Source organism: Zalophus californianus, chromosome X (genome assembly GCF_009762305.2).
Source record: "Zalophus californianus isolate mZalCal1 chromosome X, mZalCal1.pri.v2, whole genome shotgun sequence".
Lineage (NCBI taxonomy): Eukaryota > Metazoa > Chordata > Mammalia > Carnivora > Otariidae > Zalophus > Zalophus californianus.
The window spans coordinates 16409249-16416028 of record NC_045612.1 but is presented as its reverse complement, the minus strand read 5'-3'; positions in this window follow the sequence as shown (position 1 = coordinate 16416028).

Sequence of the window (6780 nt, the reverse complement as noted above, 5' to 3'; positions counted from 1 at the left end):
TGCTCCCACAGGGCCCTCGCATGCCCGAGTTTATTGTGAAAAATGATCAGAAAGGCAGAAGCATCGCCATGTTCTTATATTCCCTTTATCTGCATTCATTTGGGAAAATGGTTCCTGGGCGCTGTGTGTGCGCCAGGCTCTGTGTCACATGCAAACCAGACAGAAAGCTGCCTCCAGGCTGCTCCTCTTGCAGCATGTCTGTGCAACTTCGGAGCCCTGGGAGGGTCATGGGGCTTGGGGAGCCTTAGCCCTCCATCATGGCTCTGTTCTCTCTGCAGTGAGCAGATCAAGAAAATATATCCTACCCGGAGCCATGCCAACCAAGGTGCTGACCACATCAGAACTCAGCTTAGCCACCAGAGATGTTCTCAGAACGGGGAAGGACTTAGGATGGATAAGTGTGCCCAGGACCCAGGGACCTGCCATCTACCAGGCCCGAGCTTCCTAGCCTGGGAACCCGGGCGGTGTCAGCGACGGCAGGGCCGTTTCCTAAGTAGACAGCTAAGTGCCCAAGAAGCAGCCTTGCTGGGGGAGTCCAATCCAGTTGGTGGCCTTGGCCAGTCCTTTCAAAAAAAAAGAGGGAAGAGAGGGTGACATATAAAGAGCGGGTTTAGGTCTCTGGTGGAGAAATACATGCAAGGTTTTGTAGACTCTATATTTTTTCACTCAACAAATATTTATTGGGCACCTTCGATACGCTGGGCTCTGGTTAGGGGCTGGGCACAGAAAGACCAATAAGACAGAGTGATCCGTTCCCCGCCCCCCACCCCCCCACCCCACGCCAGGAGTTCCCAGGCTGCGCGACTACAAGGGCCGAAAAATGGATTGATTTTTAGATTCAGATTAATCAACGTCATAGAGACCTGCTGTGTTCAGGGCTGTCAGAGGTGAGAGAAGCAGAAAAGATTTGGCAGAAAGGGCGGCATTTGATTCTGGGTTTTACAGGGTGAACAGGAGCCCTTTTGAGCAACGTGTGCAGCGCCATGGACGTGAACAAGCCGCGTCTGTGTGGTGGGCCATGGGGAAGTTCCTGAGTGAATGAGGGTGTGAAGGAATTAATGAACGAGTTGTCCCAGTGCTTGGTGATTCTCAGGGGGAGAGAAGATCATCCCAATGTCATTGTTGTAAGTAGATTTCTGCCCAAACGGCACAACCCTCTCCCTCTCATCCTCTGGGCCCCCCAGGAGATTCTGGCCCACCCTTACAGGGCCAGAGACTCTAAGCGGGAACCCCTGTGACCGCCAGGTGTGAGGGGCAGAGGGAAAAGTGCACAACGAGCCCTGTGGGCCTGGAAGAGTGTTCTTTTTCTTTCCATCCTTGTCCAAACCTGACTGACCTCTAACTTGGCTGCAGCATCACCTCGTGAAGATAGGGAAGTATCAGGAAGCTTCACCTCCCCCCATTTGAAACCAGGGGAATGAGAATAGTTTGTCCTGGTCCCGAAATTACTTGAAGACTTGTAGGCAGCATAAAACATACATGTAGTCTCCCCTCTCCCAGACCAAATGTCCTCAAGGTCTGGTTCACGATCCCATATGAAGCCTGAAGTGCAGTGAGTCAACGGGCAGGGGCCGGGGCCTGGGGCGTGGGGCTGCTCTAAACACCTGCCCCTCCAGCCAGCCCTTGCACAATTAAAGACCCCGAATATTTTTTATTGATGAGCTTGATAGGGCTATTGGTTTGATGACAATAATATAAATCAAGGAAAAGACCCTACATTTTCAAATACAATGAGAAGAAACTGACTGAACAGAACAAAACGTATGTTCTCGATCTTTTGCTCCCTCCAGCATCATTGCTACACCCTCTTTTGTGTCAGGAGAGAGGCTCCTGTGAAATCTCACCCTGCAAATCCGTAGGGTCTTTTCAGTTCTTTTTTTTTTTTTTGAATTCCTATGCAGTCAAATTTATTATGTTTTCCATTATCCGTTGTGCTTTTTGTTGCTCGTTTCTTTTTTAAATTTTATTATGTTATGTTTGTCACCATACAATACATCATTAGTTTTTGATGCGGTGATCCACGATCCACTGTTTTCGTATAACACCCAGTGCTCCATGCAGTACGTGCCCTCCTTAATGCCCGTCACCGGGCTGACGCATCCCCCCTCCCCGCTCCCCTCTAGAACCCTGTTTGTTTCCCGGAGTCCAGAGTCTCTCACGGTTCCTCTCTCCCTCCGATTTCTCCCCCTTCATTTCTCCCTTCCTTCTCCTAATGTCCTCCATGCTATTCCTCATGAGCCACAAATAGGTGAAACCACATGATAATTGACTTTCTCTGCTTGACTTCTTTCACTTAGCATCATCTCCTCCAGTCCCATCCATGTGGATGGGAAAAGTGGGTATTCATCCTTTCCGATGGATGGCTGAGTCATATTCCGGTGTATATATGGACCACATCTTCTTTATCCATTCGGCTGTTGAAGGGCGTCTCGGCTCTTTCCACACTTTGGCTCTTGTGGACATCGCTGCTCTGAACATTGGGGTGCATGTGGCCCTTCTTGTCACTACATCTGTGTCTTTGGGTAAATACCCAGCAGTGCAATTGGTGGGTCATAGGGTAGCTCTATTTTTGAATTTTTGAGGCGCCTCCACACTGTTTTCCAAAGTGGCTGTACCAACTTGCACTCCCACCAACAGTGTCAGAGGGGTCCCCTTCTCCACAACCTCTCCAACCTTTGTTGTTTCTTACCCTGTCCGTTTTTGCCATCCTCACTGAGGTAAGGTGGTATCTCAATGTGGTTTTGATTTGAATTTCCCTGATGGCTAGTGATGATGAACATTTTTTCATGTGTCTGTTAGCCCTATGTGGGTCTTCTTCAGAGAAGTGTCTTTTCACATCTTCTGCCCAGTTTTCGACTTGATTATTTGGTGTTTGGGGGTTGACTTTGAGAAGTTCTTTATAGATCTTGAATACCAGAAAGATTCTAATCATGCCCCCCCATTGTCCCCTGTCGTCTACCAAACACATGAATACCATGGATGAGTACCGTTCTGGTGGGATTTTGCTGATTTAATTAAGATCTCAAGTCAGTTGACCCTGAGGTACAGAGAGAATGTGGGTGCGCCTGACCCACTCAGGGGAGTCCTTTTAAGGCTTTCCCCTACCAGGGAATGGAGGCGGAGGTCAGAGAGACTCAAAGCACAAGAAGCACGTGCCATGCAATGACGACTGTGAGGATCAAGCAGCGCTCCTAAGAAGATGAGGGGGTGGCTGGAGGAGTGTACGGCTCCTCCTGGCTGACAGCTGCAAGCAAATGGGGACCTTGTTCTCCCCCCTTCAGGAGTTAGACCCGCCAACAGCCTGAATGAGTCGAAGCGGATGATTCCAGAGCTTCTAGCTAAGCAAGCACCAGCCCAGCTGAGGCTTTCACTTGGGTTTGTGAGTCGTTCAGCAGAGATGCTACATGAGCCTTCCAGGTCTTTCAATGTGCAGAAGTGGGAGGCAATGATGTGTGGTGCTTTCAGCTGCTCCGCCTGTGATGGTTTTTTGTGTATCAGTATAAAACCGGGACGGTGTTGCCGACTACCGCGAAGGAACGCCAGTCATCCAGGCCACAGGGGGTTGGCTTTTGTTCTCCAGCCACCTGTTATTAGGAGACTCCGCTGGAGGCCAATAGGTGCGGGAGCAGAGGACTTTCTCCTGTCCTAGGCCCCACTCGAAACTAGCGGGTTTTCAGGTTACTTGACAAAAGGCTCCTAATAGTACAACAAAGAGGAATACAGTACCGCCGAACCGCCGAGCCCCACTACTTTTTCTGTCCCTTATAATGGTAGGAAAGGGTAGCCGTCACACATTGTTGTTCAACATCACACGTGCTCCACACCACTCCTTTCACGTCTCTTCTCCAATTTCAACTTTTTTACACTGCGCTGGTATTAACGGAGAGTCGCTCTGCTTCTCTAGTGTTGTTATCTCCCAAGTGGAACGGAAGATCCATGAGAAGAGTGTCCAGTTCACTGTTCTTTCCCACCTAGACAAGCAGCTTCCACTTAGACAGTTTGTACCAGATATCAAATGAATTCTTTCTAATCCTCACGGCCAGCCTAGGAGGTTGATGGTGTCAGGAGCCTCGGTGTGCGGGAGGGGATGCGGAAAGACAAAGGGGTTAGGTCCATAGCCCCAGGTCATGAGCAAATGAGGGTGGACCTGGACCAAGCACTCTGAGCCAGGTCTGGCTAGAGCCAAGTTCTTTCCACTCCCCCAGGGCTGGCCCCGAACTCCACAGACTCTGGCTGCCCCTGGCCCACAGTCTGCCATTGGTCCTTATTCGGCGTCTGACCCTGGATCTGGAACGTTGTCTGCTCGCTCTCCCTCCCTGAGCGGAGCTGCCAGGGGAGGGAGGGCCTAGCTTTCAGCTGCCCCAGCCTCTGCGTCAGCTCCTCAGCCCCGAGGGCTCCCGGGAAGAGCTACCCTGTCAGACAGGGCTAAACTCCTGTCCCTCAGCGAATCCCTGGCCCAGAGGGGAGTCTGCTGTCTGTGTGTTCTCTAACTGAGATCACTGACCATCAGTGAATGACCCACTGTGCACTTTTCTCTGGCCCAGAGCCTGTAGCCTCCCTGAGGTCCGGGGCCGTGACTGTGTCCTACAGGCAGCACCAAGCCTGAGCAGAACCTTTCCAGAGCACCTCAAATGTGCCAGGGTGGGCTTTGGCTTCTTACGGTCCTGCTCACCTCAAGCGCACAGCCACCATATGAGGCAGAGGCCATGACCTCCCCTTAACACCTGAGGACACTGAGCCCCCAGAGAGCCTGTCCTTGCTCCAGGTCAGAGAGCTGGCTGGGAGCTGGAGCCAGAGTGAAAGCGGGTGTCCCTCACTCCATGGCCTGTGCTCTTGAGAACAGTGCAGCCCCATGCCCCTGCTTCACAAAAGGGAACCTGGATTCCTTCCTAAACTGAGATCCGAAGAGTAACAAGTGTCAGGACTTTGCGTTCCAAAGTGAAGACATTGTGAACCTTAAAAATCAAACTGTCGGGGCACCGAGGTGGCTCAGTCAGTTAAGCGTATGACTTTGCCTCAGGTCATGATCTCATGGTCCTGGGATTGAGCGGAGTTTGCCCCACCCTCACTGGGGAGTCTGCATCTCCTATCCATCTTCCCCTCTCCCTGCTCGTGCTCTCTGTCTCTCTCTCTCTCAAATAAATAAACTAAAACACAAAACAAAACAAAACAAAACAAAACACCTGTCAGTTAATTTGCCAAGAAGACGCATTTATTTGGGAATAGCAGAGAATTCCCTTCCAGGAAACACAAGCTACAGCGAAACCATCAGCAGGTCTAGAGAACAAAGAAGAAGAAGGCTCCTTTGTTGGAGCAGAGTGGGCATTCGGAAGGCTGTTCTACCCAAAAAGTCCACTGCAGTAAGCTGGAATTTGAAAGTATAGCGGCTTCTCATCGGCTGAGCTGTGAGCGTCCCTCATGGCCTGGGCTGTTGCTGGGGAGGAGGAAAATCTTTCTTCTCCTGCTGGGATAGTCAAGGAGCACCTGAAGGAGTTCGGACTTGCAAGGTACATTCCTCCCCTGGCTCCGCAATGGACAACCAGTGGTAGCGCATGAGAGCTCCCCCCCTGGCCTCCCTTGACTGCGATTTGGGGACATTATGCTTTCTTCCGTTTCCTAAAGTGCATGGCAAGACCCCCTTTCATGTCCAAGTACGGCAAGATTCCCTCCGTGGCTCAAGAGCAGCACAGAAGGCTTCTAGAAAAAGTTGTTTCTGCAGTCACTAGTGGGCTGTACAAAGTCGCCTTGGAACTGTTTTAAACAGTTTATTTTATTTTTTTTTAAAGATTTTCTTTATTTATTTGAGAGACAGAGAGAATGAGAGATAGAAAGCACGAGAGGGAAGAGGGTCAGAGGGAGAAGCAGACTCCCTGCTGAGCAGGAAGCCCGATGTGGGACTCGATCCCGAGACTCGAGGATCATGACCTGAGCCGAAGGCAGTCGCTTAACCAACTGAGCCACCCAGGCGCCCTGTTTTAAACAGTTTAAAGGATTTTGAACAAGTTAACCTTTCAGCCAGGAAGGACTGACAAGTGCAATCACGGAAGGGGCAGTTGAGAAGATCCGTGCATGTGTCCAAGCACCCTCGGGACCCCCACCGCTCCCTCCATCTCTTCGTGCAGCCACCGCGGCCTCCTGCTTCCCGGCACAGGGCAGCCCGCGCCCCTTCGGGGCCTTTGCAGCTGGACTTCCCGCTGCCTCAATTCCCCTTCCCACGGCTCGCCACCCTTTCCCTCTCTCCTTAAGTACCGTCTCGTCAGAGAGGCGCTGTGTCAGCCCATGTAAAGTAAGACCCTCAGTAGTTGTTCCTCCCCTTGTCTGGCAGAGCGCTAAGACGTGCACACAAGGCGTCCGCCCCCTGCTTCCGCGTGGGTTCTGCGTGGGGAGGGACTGCCACCTGTCGCCCGTGCTCACTCCCCTCTCCTCCACACTCCTGGAACCCTGACTTGGAGTGGCCATGGGAGGCCTCGTTCACAGGGAGTTTTCACCCTATGCAGGCACTGCTGATACTAGTTTCCTTCCCCCAGCAAGAAGGGAAAGAGTATAAATGACTTACAGTCGGATACACTGGAGTGATACTTAGTATAATATGTAGCCCATACGAGGAGGCGCTTCTGGGTGGGTGGAGGCAGGGCCTGTGAAAATCCACTCCAGCATACAAGCAATGAGAACACGGGCAAACTCTGTCCAGATAAATGCTTTCGGGACCGGGCGAATTAACCCAAGCCTGGCAACAACCGGAAGAGCGTTCCGTCCGGAAGGACGGCTCCATCCCAGTAG